The sequence below is a fragment of the Moschus berezovskii genome, chromosome 12 (assembly GCF_049115385.1).
Source record: "Moschus berezovskii isolate FMDL1 chromosome 12, NW_MosBer_1.0, whole genome shotgun sequence".
NCBI lineage: Eukaryota > Metazoa > Chordata > Mammalia > Artiodactyla > Moschidae > Moschus > Moschus berezovskii.
In genome coordinates this window covers 78,089,781-78,116,125 of record NC_142471.1, presented here as the reverse complement: position 1 = coordinate 78,116,125, position 26,345 = coordinate 78,089,781, and the positions used below count along the sequence as shown (strand labels likewise).

General features: G+C 41.4%; 1 long non-coding RNA gene across 1 annotated transcript in view; it reads left to right on the top strand.

The window, feature by feature from the left end:
• Window positions 1–18,211, top strand: part of LOC129555350 (uncharacterized) — an 84,179-nt gene extending 65,968 nt beyond the window's left edge. The window contains exon 6 of the long non-coding RNA XR_008685739.2: window positions 17,463–18,211. This is a non-coding gene — a long non-coding RNA (uncharacterized LOC129555350). The remainder of the gene's footprint in view (window positions 1–17,462) is intronic.
• The last annotated feature ends 8,134 nt before the right edge of the window (window positions 18,212–26,345 follow it).

The window sequence follows — 26,345 nt, the reverse complement described above, 5'->3', positions numbered from 1 at the left end:
TCTTCTCTAGCACCACAGTTCAAAGCCATCATTTCTTAAACTTGGCCCTATTGAGATTTTGTGAGGGATAATTCCTTGTAGTGGGACCTGACCTGTGCACTGTTGGGTGTTTGACAGTACCCTGACTGCAATCCACTAGACACCAGTTGTGTTTCTCCCTCAAGTTGTGGAGGGAGACTAAAAATGTCTCCAGCTATTGCCAAATGTCCCCTGCGAGCCAAAGCATACCTGGTTGAGAACTACAGTTCTAGAATTACTTTCCCCTCATCTCCCTTTTGGTCATTCTCAGGTCCCTAGACTCCTTACTTCTTCAAGCACCGAGAGGAGACTCAAAACATTCTTCATATGTCATTCCTTAGAGCAATTTAATTTCTAACCTTGATCTCATATTAGGTTCCTGCCGTGACTTTGTGGATCTAAAGAAACTTCACTGAAGTGTTTACTTTGGCTAAACACAAAAGCCAAAGTGTCTATTCTTGAGTGTCTATTCTTAGCAATGCAAAACGTGTGCAGCCTTCAAAATTATAGCTGTTTAATTTATCCTATATCTAATTAATGATGAACGGTCTTTATCTATCCTGCCAAGGTCATGGATGTGTATTTGTGTGTGTTTCTAATCCTCCTCCTCTTTCTAAATATCTAGATACAAATGGAAAGGTTGACTTATACAGGTGTATGAGAGTCTTTCCAGTAACTCTGTGGTCTAACTGAAATTCAAACTTTGGTTTGGATATTTGCTACTTTCAGGAACACTTACTAAGTATATGAAGGTTTCCTATGCCTAAAATCCCACCCTTTTATAATCTGGCTATTTCTGTTTCTGAAAGTTCCAGCTCCATTCGATATACTTCTGCTCCAGGTCTCTGTGGATCTCCCTTCCATGTGCCCTGCAGCAGAGAATGGTGTCAGTAGTTGCCCTGCTTGGGACATTTAATCATTTCTCCATGCATGTTTCTGTGTTTGATTAATGTCTTTCTGCTAGCAGGAACGATGAAACCTTTAAACTCCTGAGCTTTAAAAAGTGTATTTTCAGAGTCAGCTACATGAAAGACAGGGAAAGCTGGATTGGTACTCAAGCTGCAGGATGCCTCTTCACAAGGAGCTGTCTCCTTCCTCTGTCCTGAGTTTTGGGAATTGGAGCAGGGCTGTGCCCATGCAGTTCCCTGGGAGAGGCCTTGCAGCAGTTGAGTACATGACAGGATCTGGGTGGCATTTTCTAATTCACTTGGATTTGTTCTTTTCCTTACTTTCACACCATTATTCCTACTTAAGGAGCTTTCTCTTGCATCATTATCACTCCATTTTTTAGAAAGCGAATCTATGCATTACTGACTCAATTCTGCCATCATCCTCCAGATACACTTAGAAGCAATAGGCTCTCTGACAGTTGCGGTGATGCTGTTTAGGAGGTGCTACATTTTGTGAGCTGCCTGTGCCAAAGCACCCCTCCCCATTCCACCCAGAGGTTCTGGGATGGGGGTCCCGAGGCACTCACTTAGCTTTTGTTCTCCTTTCCTTTTCTATTAAAATGCAAGCAAATGTACCTTCCTTTTCTTCCCTGAATAGTGAATAGGAGGAAGGTGATGTCTGTAGTCAGAATTGTGAATGGTTGAAATAGCAATGCTTTCTTTTTGTTACTACTGTAGCTTCTTAAGAGTAATTATGCATGTGTTGGGTACCTGCTGCTATGCTGCAGTCTTAATATGCACAATTTCATTTATCACATTTATTTAACACTATCGAATTGATTCTATTATTCTTATCCTTATTTTACAGATGAGGAAACTGAGGCTTAAGAAAAAAAGTCTGGTACTGATAGTGAGCTACTGTTCAGCAAAATGGGGGTAAACTTCTGACATTTGTTATGCAAATGGTGATGGGTGAGTCTCAAAAACATTACATTAAATAAGAAAGGTCAGACACAAGAGGCCTCATATCACGTGATTCCACTTATGCCCTCCAGAAAGGGCAAATTTATAGAGGCAGAGAATAAATTTATTTTTAGAGACACAACATAGTGGTGGTTCTGGAGCTGAGATTGGGGATGGAGATTAACTGTGAGAAAGAAGGTGTTTACTGGAGAGATGACAGTGTTTTAACACTGATTTAGGGTGAAGGCTGCATAACTTGGTAAAGTTACTAGGTCATCGATTTGTGTACTTGTAATGTGCGATTTTATAACATGTATGCTATAATTCAATAAGATTGTTAAAGACAAAAGAAAGGAAGAAAGGGGAGGGAGGAAGGAAGAAGAGAAGTCTCAAAAGAAGGAGCAGAACTCATGTCTGAACCCAGGTCTGTCTGTTTTCAGAGGCTCTGGTCTTTTTTTCTGGCTGGGTCTGGTCTTAGTTATGGCATGTGGGATCTGTTAATAGTGCTCTGACTCGGGGTTGAATCCAGGCTCACTGCGTTGGGAGCATGATATCTTAACCACTTCCCTGGACGGCTCTGGTCTTAACCATCACACTTCATTTCTCTTGTTCTATCTTCATTTTTCCTCCTCCAGTCCCCTTTTCCATTTTCTTTCTTTCTCCTAAACCTAAAGGCAGGCTATCTTTTGTTCACCTTGAATCTCTTCCCAGGCTGACCCTGTGTGCCATGAGACTGGAATCCAGGTGTAATGAGGTCAGTGTATGCAGTCCTACTTTGCATAATTATACTGGACTTCTTGATTCTATCACTCCCTTTTGAGTTACATTTTGCTGTGATTCTAGACTGGTCTCATTCACTGGACCTGCAGGTGTGTTTTGGCTTCCCAGGTTTGTCATTTGGCAATCTGCAAGATACAGTGGTGGTAGTGGGGGTGTGTGTTCTTGTTTTGTTTCCATCTATTCTTGGTGATTTTGTACAACCACGACCACACGTGGCCTCAGCAGTCATGACCAGTGCCTCTGTGTGACCAGCTCAGGACTTCTAGAGAGAGAGGAGAAAAAGTGAAAGTCATTCAGTCGTGTCCAACTCTTTGCGACCCCATGGTCTATACAGTCCATGGAATTCTCCAGTCTAGAATACTGGAGTGGGTAGCCTTTCCCTTCTCTAGGGGACCTTCCCGACCCAGGGATTGAACCCTGGTCTCCCGCATCGCAGGCAGATTCTTTACCCGCTGAGGCACAAAGGAAGCCCTAGAAAGAGGCTAAGTGAAGTGAAGTGACGTGAAGGCGCTCAGTCGTGTCTGACTCCGTGCGACCCCGTGGACTGCAGCCCACCAGGCTCCTCCGTCCATGGGATTATCCAGGCAAGGGTACTGGAGTGGGGTGCCATTTCCTTCTCCAGGGATCTTCCCAACCCAGGGATCGAACCCAGGTCTCCTGCATTGGAGGCAGACACTTCAACCTCTGAGCCACCAGGGAAGCCAGAGAGAGGCTAGGCATTCACTAATTCCTCTCTAGAGTTAACTCTCACTTCTCTTTACATTCTCCACTTTCCTTCAGTGGAGCCTATATGAATTTCTTTCCGCTGGATTACAGACCAAGCCAGACGAATACTGATTTCAGTATAGGAAGGTGGGTCACAAAGTCCATTTCTTCTTTACAGACCAAGTTACTGAGGTTGAAGTGTATTTGATCTGGTACCCAAAGTAATGAGATCAACTAAAATACCGAATGCTCTTCAGGGGCCCTAAAGATTCCTCCTTCTGTCTATTAGTCAGGAATCATCTTGATTTGAATTGACCAGAAACTCAACTTGTAAACAAGCTTAAACATAAAAGGAAATGTATTGGCTCACATCATTGAAAGGTTCCTGAAGCAGAATTCCTGAAGCACTTCTGCTTCAGGAACGGCTGCATCTAGGGGCTTGAATAACATTATTGTGGCAGGTCTCTGTCCTTCTGTGTCCTCTTCTCTTTGACGTTGCCTTTATTCAAAGATAGGCGTTTCCTTCATTGTCAAAAAGTCAGAAATTTGTTACTCGACTCAGCATTTAAAGGAGTTTTGAAATATTATGAGGTCAAATTATATCTTGAGATATATATTTCCCTTTTTATTGTCAATTCCTAAGCACAGACTCTTAAAATAGATGTCTCAGACATTACTGAGTCTAATCATTCCCTTGGAAGATCTAAATGTGGACATGGTATCGACTGCTCAGAATAATAGTTCAAATCAGTAGCAGACCCCAGAACTCTTTGATTTTGGTGATGTTTGCTTCTGATGGCCCATGTGGGTAACGGATGTGCTCATGTTACAGCATTAGAAAATGTGCGACTGGTTCTGATGGCACCTGATTTTAGTTTTTCAATTTGAGCTAAGACTAAATCAGTGTGTGGGAATCAAAAATAGTTGTGTATGTGAGCTTTGAAACTGCCACGTAGAGCTGAATCTGGGCCCTGAGAGTGGGTTCAGTCACCTTCAGAGATATTCATCACGTCAGCCTTCAACACTGGAGCTCAGCCTTGAAAAGACTTCTGGTTTTGCCAGCACTGTCACTGCTTCTCAAGCAACACCCTCAGATTGAAGAGCATTTGCGGAAAGTGGCTGATGGCCCTAGCAGATGTGATGTTCCCTAACGTGACTGAAATTGTCAAACCTGGTCCACATGACAGATGACAAGTCACGTTTCATACAGAGAAAGGAGCAAGCTGAGTCGTGTGGCACTCACTATCAGCACCAGTGATCAAACTGTGTTTGCAGCATTGATTTTTTTGACAGCACTTATTATCATTTTAATTCCTGAACTCTCCATTTCTAAAGGGAAGGGGTGTCCCACCCTTCAGATCTTCATTTGTCAATCTCTTTCCAGGAAATTTGAAAGGATTTTTCTTGTTCAGTAGTGGGAGAATCCTGATAAATTTTTGAAACTGTTGGATATAGGTTTTTAGTGTTACAGACTAAGTTTTTGTCTTGGAGACAATGTTTATTTTCTATACCACCTGTATTGCATTTGGACTTATTGTTGGTCTCTCACGGGAATGAAACTAGGTCAAATTGAAGTGAGATTAGATGAGGGAGTCTGATTTTGTTAGCGATGTGTATGATGACAGTAATTTCCTGATGGGCACAGAGCACTGCTGCAGGACACTGCATGTATTATCAAACAAATTCTTCTCTTATAATGCATGCATCTGGGCTTTGGAAAAAGTCCCTTTGATTCTCCTTCACCCTGGGCCCTTCTGAATTTTACTGGTTGCTATAGTAAGACCATTTTCTCTAAGTACATGTATATACAAGAATGAAAGTAGAATTGGTACTTGATGGTTTTGTGTGTGTGTATGCAAGTCCCTTTTAGTTACTTCATTTCCCTTGTGGATCAGACAGTAAAGAATCTGCCTGCAATGCAGGAGACGCAGGTTTGATCCCTGGGTTGGTAAGATCCCCTGGAGAAGAGAATGGCTACCCTCTCCAGTATTCTTGCCTGGAGAATTCCATGGACAGAGGAGCCTAGCAGGCTACAGTCCATGGAGTCACAAAAAGTTGGACATAACTGAGTGACTAACTTTCACTTAAGCACTTTGGTGATGTTACTTTTTACTATGGCTAAAATCAATGCACATTCTGCTGCCAAGCCCTAATATCCTATATTCTCGTCTCTTAGCCAAGCTGGTCTTCTTTCTTATGGAATGGTCTTTTCTCTCTTGGCTTCTATCCTAGAGGCCAATGCATCTGGAAGGTACAAAATACAGTCTGCCAGTGAATTGGGCTATGACTGGCCTATTTTGACTTTGATTTATGGCCTTTGTAATCTACCATGGTGGTTGAATACAGGCGATAATGAAAGACTTCCTTATGTCTTGTGGGGACTGAATTTTCAGATGGTTCACCAGCTCACTGCTCCTCTATCAAGGCTGCTGAGCTTGGCCTGTTGCCAAGTGGAACCAGAGGCTGGAAACACATCTGATGAAAGTGTCTCTAAAAAAAAAAGTCATGGCTTTCTTTCAGTGGTACTTGGAGAATGAGTGTATCTAGTTTTGCTCACTGAGAAGACAGCTGTGCCCCTATGCCTGGTGCTGACATGGAGAGGCCTGGAGGCACAGTCAGCCTACTCCCAGTACAGGAGATTCTTTTTGGAATCTCAGAACCAAAGGCAAATTGCTGATGTATGGCCTGTTGACATGCTAAGCTTTGTGCTGTTTAACTCCGTGTGCTAAAAGGGTGTTCTTTCAAGTAATAACTTTTTAAAATTAATAGTGTTATCCCTGAGTGGCAGGCATTTCTTAGAAATGTCACTCTTCACTTTTATTTAAATGATACTGTGCTTTTAATGATAAAAGGCACAAAGCTGTCAAAGTAAAAAAATAATAATAAAGCAATTTTAATAGCGACCAACTTAAATCTTTCTCCATTAAGGTGAAAGCTTTTCCAGGAATCTGGGGAAGATATAATTTGGACTAAGGGTAGAGTTCCAGGTGAGGCACTCCCTAGATAGAACCCTCATCTGAGCAGAAGGCCCAAGGCTCCTGAGAGATAAGAAGTAGGATCTGTGTCTTGAGGGTGGTGTGAACTTGTGTTGTTAGGTAGACAAGGGTCTGTTTGTTACCAGGGGACTTGGAGATCACCCTGAAGGGCTGCAGAAGCTATTCCACTTGTCTCTAAATCCCTCGTGGGCTTCTGTCTTAGGGGTATGCATGGCTAAGGATTAGGGAGACTTTCTTCTCTTTGCCAAGTCCTAGGTTAGTGAATGGCTTCCCTGGTGGCTTAGATGGTACAGAATCTGCCTGGAGTGTGGCAGACCTGGGTTTGATCCCTGGGTTGGGAAGATCCCCTGGAGGATTGCATGGCATCCCACTCGAGTATTCTTGCCTGGAGAATCCCCATGGACAGAGGAGTCTTGAGGGCTACAGTCCATGGGGTTGCAAAGAGTCAGACACGACTGAGTGACTCAGTGCAGCACAGGTTAATGAGTATGTTCTCTTAAAAAGATAGTGAGTGAAAGGTTCACAACTGAGAGACGTGGGAGGATTTTTTTTTTAATTGAAATCTGTTTGTTTTAATGAAATATAGTTGATTTAAAGTGTTGTGCTAATTCCTGCTATATAGCAAAGTGGTTCAGTTACATGTGCATATACATACTTTTTCATATTCTTTGCCATTATGGTTTATCACAGGATATTGAATATACTTCCCTGTGCTATACAGTAGGGCTTTGCTGTCCATCCGTTCTATATACACTGGTTTGTATCTGATAATCCCAAACTTCCAATCCTTCCCTTCCCCACCTCTTCCCTCCTTGGCAACCACGTGTCTGTGCTCTATGTCTGTAAGTCTGTTTCACAGATAAGTTCATTTGAGTCATATTTTAGATTCCACATATAAGTGATACCATATGGTATTTGTCTTTCTCTTGAAGTCAGGAGGGTTTTTAAACCAAGTTTGTGTGTTTGTTTTTTACTCAAAATATCATTAAATATCAATTTAGCTATTCCTTGCTCTGTTTTTCAGCCTTTGGCCAAAAAGTGAATAACTACTAGTCATGAGTTATTTCTGGAATCTGAGTAGAACCAATGACCCATGCTATCTTAGGAAGATTGACAAAAATAGATTCATCCAAAATTGAGCTCTGTGGCCATGAACCTGGCTCCTGTTCCTTCCCCTTGAGGTGGCAGTCTCCTCTTTTTATAGGAGATGAGCACCCAGGATGATATTTGAGGCATCAAGAGGTGGATTTTCTTGATAGTCTAATAGAAATGTTTCTGAGGGCAATCATGAGTATTCTCTTGATCTAGATAGATATAAAGAGCAAAGAACACCTCATGCTTTTGTTTCTTGCCCTTGTTGTTACATCCATAAACCACTTCTTGGGAGTGGAATGGCCTCAACCTTGAGGACCCACACTCTCCTGGAGGTCTTTACAAAATATGTGTTTCCTTCAACTTGAGGGCAGGACATTTAAATGGCAATTGACTAAGATGGTCAGCCTGTCTCCTGGATCAGTATCTCTGAAGAACAACATCTGGAAGCTGGGCTTTTAAAACCTTTTAAAAATACAAATGTCAGTGCTTGATACTTGCATTAATGAATTTGCTTGTGTTTTTTTTAGCCCAATCCTATGACTTCTCATCTGCTTCCAAACTATGCACCTTTTAGTTCAGTTCAGTTCAGTCGCTCAGTCATGTCCGACTCTTTCGACCCCATGAATCACAGCACGCCAGGCCTCCCTGTCCATCACCAGCTCCCGGAGTTCACTCAAACCCACCTCCATCAAGTCAGTGATGCTATCCATCCATCTCATTCTCTGTCGTTACCCCTCAGTAATTCTTGTACAGGCTTCCCTAGTGGTTCAGTAGTAAAGAATCAACCTGCCAATGCAGGAGATGCAGGTTTGATGCAAGAGATCCCTGGGTCAGGGGGATCCCCTGGAGAAGGAAATGACAACCCACTCCAGTATTCTTGCCTGGAAAATTCCATGGACAGAGGAGCCTGGCGGGCTACAGTCTAAGAGGTTGTGAAGAGTCAGACATGACTGATTTACTGAACAGCAGTTCTTTTATAAGTTCAGTCCTTTCTCACTTGTGATCACATCCTTCTTTGAATGGCATCCTTTTCTGATGCTGCCTGAATTGTGTCTTGTTTCACAGGAGGTTTACCCCCATTTTCTTTAACTCTTCGTAGAGTAGGGAGGGATTTCATACTAAGGTTATGAGAGAAATTAACTGATTTAGAAATATCCAAGACAACAAAGCCAATCTAAAAAAGGGAAAAAATGAATTTGATATGCTTGCTGCTACCCCTCTGTAACTCTGATTTATAATCTCAGATCTCCTGTGATGGGACTGTCTCTCTTGTACATCAACCCTTGGGGTCTAGCACAGTGCCTAGATAATAGACATCCACGTTTGGTATATGAAAAATGAAAGTTCTCTGTGGAGTGAAGGTGGCTGGCCTAAGATAATGAACAGTTCCTAGTCTCTGGCTGCCCCACCAAGATCAAGTCAAGTTGGGTGAGTGAGAAATATGGTCCTGGATGGGAAGTGAATCACTTGTGTATTAATATTAACCACAAATGAGACCACTCCAAACTTAGTGTTATAGCTGCTGCTGCTGCTGCTAAGTCGCGTCAGTAGTGTCCGACTCTGTGCGACCCCACGGACGGCAGCCCACCAGGCTCCACCGTCCCTGGGATTCTCCAGGCAAGAACACTGGAGTGGGTTGCCATTTCCTTCTCCAATGCATGAAAGTGAAAAGTGAAAGTGAAGTTGCGCAGTCGTGTCCGACTCTTAGCGACCCCATGGACTGTAGCCCACCAGGCTTCTCCGTCCATGGGATTTCCCAGGCAAGAGTACGGGAGTGGGGTGCCATTGCCTTCTCTGTAGTATTATAGCACAATAGCTATTTACTTGATTCAGAGGGTTGAAAGTTCAAGTTGGCCTCAGCTGAGCAGGTCATATGATCTTGACTGACCCGTCCTCTAAGATACTCAGTTTCCTTGACTGCAGGCTAGGTAGGTGGTTCTGCCTTTGGGGGTGACTGGGTGTTAAAAAAGAGAGGAGTGGCTGGGTCATGTGTCTTCCATCCTCTATCTTGCTTGTCTGTTCATAGGGTAGCAGCAGGGCTCTGAGGGAGAGTGGGTGCTAGAGTCTGAATGTTTGTGTCCCCCCAGAATTCATATGTTGAAATCCTGGTATTGGAATGATGGTATTGGAAGGTGGGAGCCTTTGGTAGGTAATTAGGTCTGGAGGGTAGAGTCCTCATGAATGGAATCAGTGTCCTCACAGAAGAGACTCCTAAGAGCACCTTTGTCCCTTTTGTCATGTGAGGACCCAGTGAGAAGTCAGTCCTCCATGAACAGGAAGTGAGCTTTCACCAGACACTGAATCTGTGGGTACCTTGGTCTCAGAATTCTCTGCCTTCAAAACTGTGAGAAATAAATGTTTGCTCTTTGAACCACCCTGTTGATGGTTTTGTTATTGCAACCCAAATGGACTAAGTCAGTAGGGAATTAACAAGCATTTTAAGACCTAGGCTTCAGAACAGGCAACTACATCACTTCTAGCACATTCTGTTAGCCGTCCCAGGTTCAAAGGATGGAGAAGGACTCTTCCTCTTGATGGAAGCAGCTGCAAAATTACATTGCAAGGGGATGTGGATATACAAAGGAAAAGAATTTTGATTACTGTCTTTAAAAACAGCTTTGTTGTTGTTTAGTCACTAAGTCATGTCTGACTCTTTTGCGACCCCATTGACTGTAGCCCGCCAGGCTTCTCTGTCCATGGGATTTCCTAGTAAGAATACTGGAGTAGATTACCATTTCCTCCTCCAGGGTATCTTCCTGATCCAGGGATCGAACCCACATCTTCTGCATTGGCAGGCAGATTCTTTACCTCAGAGCCACGAGGGAAGACCCAAAACAGTTTTATTGAAGTATAATTAACATACTAACAAACAGTCCATATTTAAAGTGTATAATTTGGTACATATTAACATTCCCATATGCCTGTGAGACCATCCTCATAATCAAGATTATGAACTTGCCTGTCACCTGAAAAGTTTCCTATGCCCCTTGGTGACCTATCCCTTCCCCCAGCCAGGTGACCACTGATCTGCTTTTGATTAGCTTTTGTTCTCTAGAATTTTATATAAACAGAACCATATTCTTTTTGCCAGCCGTTTCCTGTTAACATAATTACTTTGAGATTTATCCATCTTGAATCATTTGCCCATGGTGTATCCCTTTTTATTTGTGAGTATTCATTTGTGTATGACAGTTTATCTAGTTATCACCGGTTGATGGACTGGGTTGGTTCTGGATTTTTGGCCAGTACACATAAAGCTGCTGTGGATATTCACATGTAAGTCTCTGTAGGGAGATACACTTTCATTTCTCTTGGGTAAATAGCTAGAAGTGGAACAACTGAATCATAAAGTAGTTTTATGTTCGTTCTCTTTTGTGAACCTGCCACATTTTTCCAAAGTGAGTGCTGCACCATTTTACATTTCCACCAGCAGTGTGCGAAGGTTCTAGTTCTCTGAGTCATAACTATCCCCTGGAATTGGTAACCTTTCAAATTTTGCTACTCTAATAGGTATGCACAGGTACCACATTGAGGTTTTAATTTGAATTTCCCTAATGATTAATAAGTGAGCATGTTTTCATGTGCTTATTTGCCACAGATGTGTCTTCTTTAGTGAAGTATCTATTCAGATCTTATGCTTGTTTTAAAAGCTAGTCTATTTTTTTATTGTGGACTTTTAAGAGTTATTTTTTCTGGATATAAGTTCCTTTTCAGAAGTATAATTTACAAATATTTTCTCCCTTTTATTTTGGCTTTTCATTCTCTTAACTGTGTCTTTAAAGAGCAAAAGTTTAAAATCTTGAAGTTCAATTTATTAGTTTTTTTTTTTCTTTTATGGATTGTGCTTTTGACGTTTTATCTAAAAACCCTTAATCCAAAGTCACTAAGGCTTTCTCATATGTGTTCCTCTAGAAGCTGTATAGTTTATTTTATAAAGTTTGTTGTTTTAGGCCCCACAAATATATTGAGTTAATTTTTTTTTATGCTATGTGGAGGTATAGATTTCCAATTGTTTCCTTAATAGATGTTGCAAGTATTATACTTTATAGTTGAATTATCTTTGTCAGAATATCAGTTGGGTCTGCTTCAGAACTCTGTTTTGTCCCATTGAAGTACTTGTTGGTCTTGATGCTACGATAACGTGATCTTGCTTACAATTTTGTAGTAAGACTTGCAATCCGGTCCCTTCACTTCCAAGGGAAACTGGAATGGAAACAAGAATGGGAAAGGATGCTGAACAGGCAAAAACAAATGATATCTTCCATAATTTACCTCTAGTTCTAGAGCAGCAGCTGTGCACTTGCTAAATGAAACTGCAACTTGAGCCACCCTCGAGATATTGTCTCAAAGCTCTTTCTCCATCACAGCAACTTTTTCCATGTCACTGGGCACTGAGACTTCTTCAGAGAGGGCAGATTGATTGTGTACATTGGTACCATGCCTCCCTGCAGTGAAGCTGGCCTCCACTGATTTTCAAACAGCCAAAGAGATAATCCACACTGTGAATGCAGTTAGTCTGCATTCATAGTATGAACTCAATGTGACTAATAAAATGCCTCCTGAATCACAATGTCATATTGGCGATTACATTTATGTGCTGTGCATGTGTTCACTGAAACATGGGCAGTTAGAACTGGCAGCCACCTGAGGCATCATCTAACCCAATGTTTCTTATGCTTTGAATTCTAGGACTACTTTTAATGTTGTTTTTTCTCTATATATGTTCACATTTTATTCAGATAATACCTGATTCTTGAGTATATTCAGGAACCTCTGATTTTCTGACAGTTTGGAAACCCCTAGTTTAGCCATCATCATTTTAACAATTGAGGAAATTAAAGAAATTTATAATAAAGAGAAGTGATTTACACAATACTCCACAACTGAGCTAGAACAACATCCTGGGTCACCTGGACCCTTTCCCTAATATTGATGTTTTCCCCACTGCATCAGGCTGAACTTATTGCATATTCCATTGGAAGAGAAAGACTTGGAGTTCTTTAAAATAATACTGACATTTCAAGAGGAATTATTGGACAAGATTTTGTAGGCAAGTTGAATTTTTTGATTCTGTTCCTTTGATTTCATTTTTCAGAAGGAACTCATCCTTTTCCTCTATGTCTAATACAAAGGAAAAGGGACCTGCCACTTATTCAGCACTTGCTCTGAAGTTCTTTAATCCTCATGATAACCCGGTAGAGTAGCTATTATGATTCCCATTTTACAGATGATGAAAGGGGCTCAGAGAGAGGAAGAAAATTGCCCATGTTCTGCACAGCTAGTGATGGTTGTTGCTGTTCAGTTGATAAGTTGTGTCTGATTCTTTGCAACCCCGTGGACTATAGCATTCCCAATTTCCCTGTCCTTCACCATCTCCCGGAGTTTGCTCAAACTCATGTCCATTGAGTCAGTGTTGCCACCCAGCCATCTTATCCTCTGTCGTCCCCTTGTCCTCCTGCCCTCAATCTTTCCCAGCATCAAGATCTTTTCCAATGAGTTGGCTCTTTGCATCAGGTGGCCAAAGTATTGGAGCTTTAGCTTCAGCATCAGTCCTTCCAATGAATATTCAGGGTTGATTTCCTTTAGGGTTGACTAGTTTGAGCTCCTTGCTATCCAAAGGACTCTTAAGAGTCTTCTTCAGCACCACAGTTCAAAAGCATCAATTCTTTGGAACTCAGCTTTCTTCATGGTCCAACTCCCACATTCTGTACATGACTACTGGAAAAGCTATAGACCTTTGTCGGAACAGTGATATCTTTGCTTTTTAATATGCTGTCTAGGTTTGTCATAGCTTTTCTTCCAAGGAGCAAGCATTTTTAAATTTCATGGCTGCAGTCACCATCCTGTGATTTTGGAGCCCAAGAAAACAAAATCTGGAAAAATTTCCACTTTTCCCCATATATTTGCCATGAATGTTGAGTTTTAAGCCAGCTTTTTCACTCTCCTCTTTCACCTTCATCAAGAGACTGTTTATTTCCTCCCTGCTTTCTGCCATGAGAGTGGTATCATCTGCATATCTGTTGTTCAGTTGCTCAGTCATGAATGACTCTGTACGACCCCATGGACTGCAGCATGCCAGGCTTCCCTGTCCTTTACTATCTCTGAAAGTTTGATCAAACTCATGTCCATTGAGTTGGTGATGCCATCCCATCATATCATCCTCTATCTCCCCCATCTCCTCCTGCCCTCAGTCTTTCCTAGCATCAGGGTGTTTTCCAGGATATTTCTCCCGGCAATCTTGATTCTAGCTTATGGTTTATTCAATCCAGCATTTTGCGTAATGTACTCTGCATATAAGTTATATAAGCAGGGTGACAATATACAACCTTAACATACTCCTTTCCCAATTTTGAACTGGTCCATTGTTCCTTGTCCAGTCCTAACTTGCTTCTTGACCTGCATACATGTTTCTCAGAAGGCAGGTGAGGTGGTCTGGTATTCCCATCACTTTAAGAATTTTCCACAGTTTGTTATAATCCACACGGTCAAAAGCTTTAGCATATACAATGAAGCAGAAGTAGATATTTTTCTGGAATTCCCTTGCTTTTTAAGTGATCCAATAGATGTCGGCAGTTTGATCTCTGGCTCCTCTGCTTTTTTAAAAAAATCTTTCTTGTACATCTGGAAATTCTGAATTCAGGTACTGTTGAAGCCTAGCTTGAAGAGTTTTGACCATTACCTTGCTAGCATGTGAAATGAGCATAATGGTATGCTAGTTTGAACATTCCAGTAATGGTCGTACTTGCCAATCATTATTGCTGGGCCCTCTCTATTTTTTTTTTTTAATAAACTTTTCTACAGATAAGAATGACTTCCCTGGTGGCTCAGTTTGTATAGAACCTGCCTGCAATGCAGGAGACTTGGATTCAATCCCTGAATCAGGAAGATCCCCTGGAGAAGGAAATGGCAGCTTACTCCAGTATGGTTGCTTGGGAAATCCCTTGGACAGTGGAGACTGACAGGCTACAGTCCATGGGCTTGCAAGAGTCAGACATGACTTAGTGACTAAACTACCATCACAGATAAGAAAGGACACTTCAAAGATCCTGAGAACTCAGCAGAACTCAGTGGCTATTTTCTTAACACATTGTCCAGGCAGTGTAACTAATGACAAAAACAATGACAAAGTAAGGAAAGGGTAAGTGCCTAACCTTCAGAGCTTCAAAAAGAACATGCGCTGACATCTAGGACTTGCTCTGGCTTTTTCAGGGTCTCTTCCCCTTACAGCTAAAGCAGGGATCAGCTCTAGTGCCTGTGGGCCAAATTCTGGCTACCACCTATTTTTATAAATAACGATTTATTGAAACACACTCAAGTCCATTCATTATCTATTGCCCTTGTTGGCTGTTTCTGTTATGATGGTAAATTTGAGTTTTTGTGATGGACACTGTATGGGTCACAGAGCCTACACATTTACTCTCTGGCCCTTTGTAGAGATTTGCTGACCCATGGTTTAAAGGAAGAGTTTGCAAACCATATTCTCCAGAGACCTATTAAGTTCACTGAAGTGGAACTCAAAAGCCTCTTTCACCTGGGTGTGAGTGTTAGTTGACAAGGTTCTCCGGGCCTAATTTACTTCAAACAGAGCAGTTCTGCTTTCATCTTGACTGTATATTGGGTTTTCACAGTTTGAATCTGTGTTAGGTCAGGGTGATGGATGGACTGGGGACATTAGGTCAGATTCCTAGAGAGCGCTATAAATGTTTGTCTGACTGCCGACCATGGCAGCAAAGTCCAGGTACCTATGAAAAGTAATTTGGAGCTTTTGGCACTTTATCTTCATAACTATGGGAAACAGGAATTCTCCTCCCTACCGCAAAATTATACTTGAAGAGTTAGAAGCTTTCAAGTAAAACCGTGCTGGATATTTCACTTAGTGTATATGTTCTATGATGGCCTTAAAGTTTGAGTGGAAAATAAGAGAAGTCTACAAAATAACCTATCAGAACTGGTATTTTGGTTGTGGAATCTTTGACTGGTTTAAGAAGTGCCTGAGGCATATTACCACCTACAAGGCAATACCTTCTTACCAGGTAAAATAAACTGTATTTTTGTGACATTATGTCCCTGTTACTGAAACAACTGTACCACCTCGAATAGCTGGTCTGCCATGAGCTTAATGTCCTAGGTGTGAAAAATAAAAGTAATTATTTGATCTTTTGGAGCATATTTTTAATTCATAAAAATGTCACTTTTGATCCAGTTTGATAACAGCAGAGTGTTTTTTATCAACTAATGTTTCTACTGACAATAATTATAAACTCTGAACAAAATACTGAAGAAAAGACATCTGAAGGTACTGGAGAGTGACCCACAGCAGGCAGAAAATGGAAGCTGTTAATACTTGACAGAAGGAAACAGCGCTAGATTGAATACACATTTATGTGGTTTTCTCATTGGGGTTACCTAGTCTGGTCTATGTTTTAAGATGACTAGAACTGAGCCAGAAAGACGCAGTAGCACTAACTTGACATGATACAAGGCGGAATTCAAAGATGCCAAAGAAGCTGGAAAGTGAGGGTGATTTTTCAAAATGAAGAGGGAAGACCCTAAATAGGTGTATAAACTCTCCTTGAATCCTTGGCTGACCCTAAACTGCATACGCATAGGGGAGATTTCAAGAAGCTCAGCAGAAAGCAATAGCTGAAAGGCTGAAAGATTTAAGCAGAGCTTTCAACTTCTACCTAGTAAAGAGGAGACAGAATTAAGAGTTTTAGTTCTTCCAAGTTAATAGGTCTTGGTCAATGCTTTGGGCTTTCCATTGAAATCTCACCATATCTCCTGTCTAAGGGATTTGCCTTAGAATAAAGGGTCAAATACAAAAACAGATGAACCAAAATAAAGGGTAAAATCAGGCTTTCATAAGATAAAAATGTCAATCAATAACTTAATGGTGTTTTGAAACAACACCTGTCAGAAGAATATGACAGAGTCCATAGCTGACCACATATCATGTAGTATATCCAATATACTAAAAATACTGGACATGCAGAAAATGTAAAATAAGAAACAGGAGAATGTGATCCATAATCAAGAGGAAAAGTAATCAATATAAAAAGGCATAAAATGAACCCAATTTTAAAACTGACAAGCACTTTAAAGAAGTCATTGCAAATATTTAAAAGATTTAAAAGAAAATGTAGCATACTGTTGAATAGATAGGAAGTTGAAATAAAAATAGGGACTTCCCTGGTGGTACAGTGGATAAGAATCTGCCTGCTAATGCAGGGGCATGGGCTCGATCTCTGGTCCAGGAAGATTCCATATGCTGCGGAGCAACTAAGCCCGAGTACCACAACTACTGAGTCTGCATGCTATAACTACTGAAGCCATGTGCCTAGAGCCTGTGCTGAGCAACGAAAGAAGCCCCTGCAGTGAGAAGCCCTCGCACTGCAACTAGTAGCTCCTGCTCTCTGCAACTAGAGAAAGTCTGAGCACAACAATGGAGACCCAGTGCAACCCCTCAAAATGATATTAATAATTAACTTTGAAAATGAAACCATAAAAAGATAACCAAATGAAATTTTAGAACTGATAGTTAAATCTAAATGATGCACTCAACGGGTATTTGGCCTTCCCTCCTGATATGGTCCGTATTTCCCTCATGGAACCAACCATAGATACATTTGGTTAAAAAAAAAAGAAAAACAACTAGATATGTTTTACTCTTTACAGAAATAATATAAATGTTCTCTAACTTGCTCTAAGAGTACACATCTGTCTGTATATTGGAAAAGCATAAAGAAGTGCAAGGGAGTGAGGGGCAGCAAATTCACAATGGTGGTTGCCACTGGGAAGAGTAAGGGTAGCATGATAGGGGGCTTCAGTTGGCAATATTTTACATCTTAAACTGGGTGCTGATATTCTAGGGCTTCACTGTATTATTCTTTATTCCTTTCTATAAATCTTGGCTATTATGTTATGTGCTTATTTAAATGAAAAAATGCATCATGAAAATGCAAATGGAGCTATCCTTAATCTCTATTTTATTTATATCAATTATCTTTTTTCATAGGAACAATAATAAAGATGGACCAGGGATAACCGAGAATTTTGGCAGGAATTAAGGGTGTCATAGCGGTAAGTATCGGAGAAGGCAATGGCAAGCCACTCCAGTACTCTTGCCTAGAAAATCCCATGGATGGAGGAGCCTGGTAGGCTGCAGTCCATGGGATCGCTATGAGTCGGACGTGACTGAGCGGCTTCACTTTCACACATTGGAGAAGAAAATGGCAACCCACTCCAGTGTTCTTGCCTGGAGAATCCCAGGGACAGGGGAGACTGGTAGGCTGCCATCTATGGGGTTGCACAGAGTCGGACACGACTAAAGTGACTTAGCAGAAGCAGCAGCGGTAAGTATAAAGTTGGAACTTAAGGGAAGATGTTTCTTGATTATTAGATGTCACAGGTTCTCTGGAGTTCTAGTACGGAATGGACAAAGTTCACAGGAAATTAGGAGGAAATTCTGGTCATAACTGTGCCTGCTTGGCTACTTTTGTGTTTTTCCGTTTTGATACAAGAAGCTGCTTCCAGACACAGAAGGTCTACCTGTTACCTTGTAGGGGCAGTGCTGCATGTGGCTAGGGAGGTCCCACAGAATGCTCGGGACAGCGTTGGAACCTCTGCACCAGTGTGTTGGAAAGAAGCTGTCCATGTCCATTCCTAGGTAGCTTCCCTTGTTAGCTCAAGTTCCAAACCAAGGCTAGGACAGAACCAACAAAGGTGATGCAGTCAGTAAGTTGTTCAAAGTGGGGAGCTAAGTAAGTCCAGGCAAAGAAATATGGGGATAGGAACTGAGACACAGGAAGTCTGAGATCAAGTCTATAATAAAAATATTAACAGTGACTAACATTCATGTAGCACTTCACTACATAAAGAGTTCTAGATCATCTCAGTAAACCCTCAAAACAAACCTAAGAATTAAGGACTAATATTATGTCCATTTAATACATGAGAAATCTGAGGCTCTAAGGCACATGGTAATAAGAGAAGCTGGGAATATAATTGAGGCTGTCTGACCCTAGAGTATGTACTTAACCAGATGCTGCTTCCTCAGGAAAATGCTGAGGAATAGGATGACTGTAGCCAGGAGCTGATTCCAGTCCAGGATCAGAGTATCTGGAACGCAAGAATCTAGAGAAACAGATAAAGGTCTTTAATCAAATGACAGTATCTGCTTCTGTACAGACTGAGTCTGTAACTGTCTATTCTGAAATATTTGCAATAGGGACAGATGGAGATTTTCTGGGCTTCAAGTATATGCAAATTTAGAAACCTCTTTAAGAAAAGTAATACAAAAATGTTTCTTTTGAAAATTCTACCCCAAAATATGACCATATAAACATATAGCTAGGGTTTCTTCCAGGGCCTTAGAAGAGCCCATGAAGGTGGAACCCTGAGGATTAAGCTTATTCAGTGGCAGTTGACAGCTGGCTTTGTATCTGGGGATCACATAATTTTGTTTTTTGTGAGTTTTTATTAATGTCCACCTCTTTACCTAGAGACAATATGGGGTTCTTTTTTGTTACTTTATTTTATTGTCACATAACGGGCAGTCCTGAGTATTCTGAGATACTAGGCTGAACTTTTTTGTTTGTTTGTTTGTTTTTTGTCTTCTGTTAGAATTATCTTTCTGAGATTGGGAATGTAGTATTTGGTCTAGCAGGGAAACAAAAGACATTATAAGTCTATAATAACAGAGGAAAGTCAGTATAGGGAATTGGTTAGCCAGATGATAGAAGAGCTGAGAAGCCAGAGGATGTGGAAGCACCTTGGAGATTAGAAATTGCAGAAATCTGCTTCTACCCTTAGGGATGGGAGGATAAAGGAAAGAAATGAAATTACCAGTGCCAGAAGCCTAGGACTATCTGATAGCTATGGTAAGGACTGCCCAACAGCATAGGAATCTTGACAGAGGAACTTTCTACCAGATTCTGGGATAATGGAGGAAAGTCATCCACTGTCAGAGAGGCTGCTTGAGGCAGAGGGAGAACTCTACTGGCTCCTTCCCTCCCTTGCTATTCAGGATTCCGACAATGCCTTCTATTTATACTTAGCCAGAGCCATTTGGCAAGGGAGACTGGGAAATGTAGTTTTATTCACTACAGAGAAAAGATTGGAAATCAGTTCAGTTAAGTTGCTCAGTTGTGTCTGACTCTTTGCAACCCCATGGACTGCGGCATGACAGGATTCCCTGTCCATCACCAACTCCCGGAGCTTGCTCAAACTCATGTCCATTGAGTTGGTGATGCCATCCAACCATCTCATCCAATACTTTGGCCACCTGATGCGAAGAACTGACTCATTAGAAAAGACCCTGATGCTGGGAAAGATTGAAGGCAGGAGGAGAAGGGGACGACAGAGGATGAGATTGTTGGATGGCATCTCATCTCAGATTGGAAAGAGATGAGAGCAACAAGTCTCAGCATATGACACAAGACGGTAAGGGATGTTTTAGGCTGAACTATATCATGCCCCAAACTCATCCACTGTAGACCTAATCCCAGTATTTGGAGATGGGGTTTTTTAAACAGCAAATTAAGTTAAAATGAGGTCAATCAGATGGCCCTAGCACAATATGGCAAGTGTCCTTATAAGAAGAGAACATTTAGACACAGAGAAGCACAGAGAGAAGACCTTGAGGAGGACATGGATGGTTGGCATAGGCCATCTACAAAATAAAAAGAGAGGCCTTAGAGGAAACCAACCCTGCTGAATCCTTGAGCTTAGACTTCTAGCTTCCAGAATCATGAGAACATACATTTTTGTTGTTTAAGCCACCTAGTCTGTGGTAGTTTGTCATGGAAACTCTCGCAAACTAATACAAGAAAGGCGTATCATCCTGAGACATGATGTTCCATTGTCTTTCCTGGAGATCGTCTCGAACACTCAGTGGTTAAACCTGACTGTCCCCATGTTTCTTCAGCTTCCTATTTGCAGAAATCAGTTGGATCATTGCTGCCGATGGAAATCTCTTCCATCACCATTTACTTCTCTTCCTCTTTCTTGAGGTTCTAGGAGATTATTGCTGTCTCGCTCGTGCATGGAATATATCAATTAGTTGTCTAATTTCAGAAAGCGAGAACTTTGCTTTTAGGAAACAAAGAGGTGGTAAAATATGCTTCTGAAACTATCCAACTCCTCAAGGCAAAACAGAAACTTTGGAGCTGTCTCAAATCCTACATGGGAATGGTTAAATAATAATTTCCTTAAGGCCAGATGGCAATTTGATGCTTTAGAGGCAAACTGCTACCTTTTCATTTTTCCCTTTGCTGCACCACAATTCATGTGGATCAGGACAACGGGAGCAGGAGGAATGTTCTGCATTTTCTCCCCATCTGTTCCTGTGAGGCCAGGGTGATAACAATATGGCATTCACTGTGGGATGCCAACATGGGGCTCTAGACTTGGACCAGCAGAATCCTATTTTATTACAGGAATTTGTACTAATCAACCCTAGAGGCAAATGTGGCAAATTTCAGAACCTGGAAATATGATCACTTTTTTCCAATTAGGTAGTAAAAAGAACATTGTATTTGGCAACAACATACCAGGACTCAGGGTCTGGCTATGGGACTTCCCATCTGTGTGACCTTGGGCAAGGGTCCTCTTCTTCGGACACATTCATCTCATCCATCAAGTGTGATCAATACCTGACATATTGGGCCATGTGAACTGATCAAATTAGACAATGTGTGAAGGTGGGTCTCTAGCCCTGATTTAGGGCTCTGCACACAGAAGTAGTGTTTATTATTTTCTCACAATCCCAGGGTATGAAATCAAATTTTTAGAGACTGACAACTCTGTTTTCTGTACTCCTTTGCTGAATATGTATAAAAGCAACTACCACCCTGAAGCTCCACAACCTCAACCCAAACTAAGTTGTTTATGATTAAGAGCCTTGATTTCTTCTCATGGTAGAGACACTGGAAATGTTAAGACAGCTTACAATGGATAATTCTCTTAAATAAAAATCCATACCCAAGTTATTTTTCCCCAAAATAATTTCTTTGAATATGGTATTATGCATGTACCAGCGTAACTTTTTGTCAGTTTTATTAAAATGTAATTTGCATGCAGTTCAGTTCAGTCACCCAGTCATGTCCGACTCTTTGCAACCCCATGGGCTGCAGCACACCAGGCCTCCCTGTCCATCACCAACTTTCGGAGTTTACTCAAACTCATGTCCATTGAGTTGGTGATGCCATCCAACTATCTCATCCTCTGTTGTCTCCTTCTCTTCCTGCCTTCAATCTTTTCAAATGAGTCAGCTCTTCGCATCCGGTGGCCAAAGTATTGGAGTTTCAGCTTCAACATCTGTCCCTCCAATGAATACTCAGCACCGATCTTTTTTAGGATGGACTGGTTGGATCTCCTTGCTGTCCAAAGGACTCTCAAGAGTCTTCTCCAACACCACAGTTCAAAAGCATCAATTCTTTGGTGCTCAGCTTTCTTTATAGTCCAACTCTCACATCCATACATGACTAGTGGAAAAACCATAGCTTTGACTAGACAGACTTTTGTTGGCAAAGTAATGTCTCTGCTTTTTAATATCCTGTCTAAGTTGGTCATAACTTTCCTTCCAAGGAGTAAACATCTTTTAATTTCATGGCTGTATCACCATCTGCAGTGATTTTGGAGCCCCCCAAAATTAAGTCAGCCATTGTTTCCCCATCTCTATGCCATGAAGTGATGGGACCAGAAGCCATGATCTTAGTTTTCTTAATGTTGAACTTTAAGCCAGCTTTTTCACTCTCCTCTTTCACTTTCAACAAGAGGCTCTTTAGTTCTTCTTCACTTTCTCCCATAAGGGTGGTGTCATCTGCATATCTGAGGTTATTGAGATTTCTCTCAGCAATCTTGATTCTAGTTTGTGCTTTCTCCAGCCCAGCGTTTCTCATGATGTACTCAGTATATAAGTTAAATAAACAGAGTGACAATATACAGCCTTGATGTACTCCTTTTCCTATTTGGAATCAGTCTGTTGTTCTGTGTCCAGTTGTAACTGTTGCTTCCTGACCTTCATACAGATTTCTCAAGAGGCAGGTCAGGTGGTCTGGTATTCCCATCTCTTTCAGAATTTTCTACAGTTTATTGTGATCCACACAGTCAGAGGCTTTGGCATAGTCAATGAAGCAGAAATAGATGTTTTTCTGGAACTCTCTTGCTTTTTTGATGATCCTTTCACCAATTTAAAGTGTACCATTTGATGAGCTTTGACAAATATATACAGTCTTAAAATCACTACCAGAACTGGCAGGGTAATCTTTGCAGACAATGGTTTACAATTTTCTTTTTCCACTTCCACAACATGAAGCAGGCTCTCATTCCCTGTTTTAGAGCAGGTCTGTGACACTCAGAGGGCAAACAGTCTACAAGGCTCATGGCTTCCTGACTTTGCTTTTTAAAACTTAAGCCCATGGGGGAGCTTATGCTAGACATCCTGGTGGGGAAGAGATGGAGTGCCTTGGAGAGAAACAGGAAGGAATATGGTGACGATTATAAAGGCAAGGACGAAATGCCAGGTTCCAGTGTGGGGGCCTTTAGATATACTGGCTCACTTAATCCGCATAACATCCTTTGAGTAAGCTTCCCATTTTATGGGTGAAGAAGCTGAAGCACAGAGAGGCTGAAGCTTTTATCCAAGGAAACTTGGCTTATATGTGATAGAACTAGAGTTTGAGCCCATAATCTGTCCTATAGCATGAAATTGAAAGTGTTAGTTGCTACATCATGTCTGACTCCTTGCAATGCCTTGGACTGTAGCCTGCCAGGCTCCTCTGTCCATGGGATTCTCCAGGCAAGAATACTGGAGTGGGTTGCCATTCCCTTCTCCAGGGGTATTCCTGACCCAGGGATTGAACCTGAGTTTCCTGCACTACAGGCAGATTCTTTACCATCTGAGCCACCAGGGAAGCTTTGCAGCATAGTCCATAAAGAAAAACGAAAGGACCTTAACAAAGCCAGAAAAAAATTTCTAGAATCCAGGAAAATGAGAGAAATTTTGGTTTTTGCAGGCTATGGGAAATGATACCGTGCTACTTTGGGGAAGAATGGCCTCACTGTAGAAGTCCAAGCTCTGAAAGGACCTTACAAACTAGAATGACAGATTTGTCAAGACTGAAAATATGAGGGGTACCTCAGTACCATGGTGTCAAGTAGGGGACTCTGTGTCCTTTGCTTTATGTCTGTGGGATGTTTTCTAAGACTGATGGAGCTTATATATGCTGCTAGTCCATCAGAGGAGGTGTTGGAGATAATATTAAATTGATTTAATATATCATCTTTTATTACTTTTTGTTCCCTTGAGTTCATGGACTGAGATTCATGCCCATTGCCCATAATTTTCATATGTTGTCAAATTTAGTTATTCCTAATTAAAAATACCAACTCTCACATTATAGCACTTTGAAAAGGAAAAATGGTACCCACTATTCAAATTCCAGATCTGAATAGTATTCCCTGAAGGGGACTCTCTCCCATCCTTGAAACCATCATTTTTATTAAGCTTTCCTTTCTGGAATGTTAAAGGGGCATGAAAGACAAAAGATAAGATTAACTTACCAGTTACATCTTAAAAATCAAAATGAGATAGGAATACCAATATTAGCTCCCCAACTTTTTAATCTCCTCACCTGTTATCTTCTAGAATGACCTGAGGGTTGAAATAGCATAAGAATGATGATGTCACTCATGATTTAAAATTTAATTCTATTAATATGTGTTTACCTTATAATACTAAGTGAAAAAAAGCAGTTTAAAATGCAATAATGATTATATAATTTGTCTGATAAAATTATTCTACTCCTCTCTTAAACTTTTAGCCCAGGCTAGAGAAATCTCTTCCACTCTCCCAGGCAGCACCAGCAGGAACCAGTGGAGCCCCAGAAGTACCAGATAAACCAAGCAACCCAAAATAAAACCACAAAGGCTCTGAAAATTAAACTTATTGTAGCCATAGTCCATGAAAGTTAAGACACATGAGCTAAACTTAAATCTAAAAGGTTTTATTTTATTCTATTTCTTAGAAGCAAGTCACTGGGTCCAGCCTATACTCAAGTGGATGGCATTATATAAGGGTCTGAACATTGGCAAGAGGTGGGGATCATGGTGGCTCAGATTAAAGGCTGCCTACAATGGTCTACCCTCTGGCCCCCAACAATTCACATATGTTTCACATGCAAAATGTCTTCTACCATTATAGCATCAGCTCAAAGTCTGCAAAACCACCATCTATCTACATCAGGTTCAGGTGGAATGAGGCTCCTTGACTGTAGTTAAGTAGAGCTTCTTCAGTACAGTTACAGTATGAGCATCTGTGAGTCTAAAGGGACAGTTACCTGCTCCCCTTGCCCACAATATACCACGGTGTGACAAGCTTAGGATAACTGCTATAGACTTTCCTGTTCAGAGAGGAAAAATGCGAGCTACAGAGTGGTAACTGATCTAAAGTAGCTCTGAAATCTCTGTGAAAAGTGTCCCAAACTTTGTAATTATGCTTTCTGTGGCCTCACTCTAAAATTCCCCTTTTAGATAGCATCCTTATCTTAGCTCAGAAGAGACTCTGGTGTATGGGAGTCAGATTGACCAGGGTTTAAATGCTGCATCTCTCACCTGTTAATCCCTCTGAGCTCAGTTTTCTTCTCTGTAAGGTGGGAATCATGCTTTTCTCTCACAGGGTTGCTAGGAGGGTGAAAAGGAAAAGAGAATTCACGTGCAGAGCTCCTAAGAGATGGCTGGAAACAGAGTAAATACTCAATAGAAGCTAGTTTCCTTCTACCTTCAGTTAATTAGTGAATGAGTAAAACCATCTGATAAACTAATTTATAAGAAGGTCATTGGAATGTTAGCAATTGATTTTGATAGGCTTAATATAGTTCCAGTTAATGGCTTATGCATTCCTGTGTGGTCTGTATCCACTCCAGGTATCTATTAAAGCAGAAAAGGCCAGTAGGTACCATGCAGGCTCAGGGCTGGATGCTGTACCTTCCTTTCAGCCAAGTGGACAGGGATCTGATCTTGATGCTTTATCAAGGCATCATAGTTTTTGTGCAGGTCTGAAACTGTAAGAGTTAGAGGCTGCTTTGCATGGGAGGCTCCAGACTGACTGGAGGCAATGGACTGCTTCTGCATCATTTCCCTGATTCTGAGGCAGTCATCTTGAAAGGGGGTGTAGGATTGCACTTACGGCGAACAACTTCATATGCCAGACCCCTGGGGCTGAACCATGCTCTACCATCTACTATCTCTATGACCTTGGACAAGTCACTTCATGTTTGTTTATTTTTCTTTGCCTCATTTTTAATAGTAATTGTGTCTACCTTAAGGATTATGGTGAAGATTAAATGAGTTAATTTAAATATAGCAATTAGAACCATTCCTAGCACAGAGGAAGCACGATATAAATGTTGATTGCTGCTCTTATTTCACTGGAGCCATGGTAGCTGATCTGGGGGGAGCCTGGGCTGTGACAGAGGAGCCCCTGGAGGGATGCCATCAAGTCAGAGAGAAAAGGAGAGAATGCCGTGGCTGCTCTCTTCCTCCCCCACCCCACTTTTCTCATGGGATCTCCCACTGGCCAAGCCAGAAATCAGCCTGTGGGTGACAGCTCCCAACTGTACAAAGGAGACCAATGGAAAGATGAACAATGGATCTGCAAATTTAGGAGGCTCAGGACTGGCGTGGTATACCATTGCCATAAACATACAGGGGAGCATTTATACTCTCTAGCTTTTAGAGGCAGGGTTTGAAGCTGAGGGAGATGAAATTAATGGTTGAAATATTCAAAGCCTGTGAAGTGGCAAAGGCAGGAATAGAATCCAAACCAGCCTAACTCCGAAGTCATGTCTACTTACGGTGCAGTGAAGCCCCTTGGTTCAGTTCTATTGCCTGCATAGAG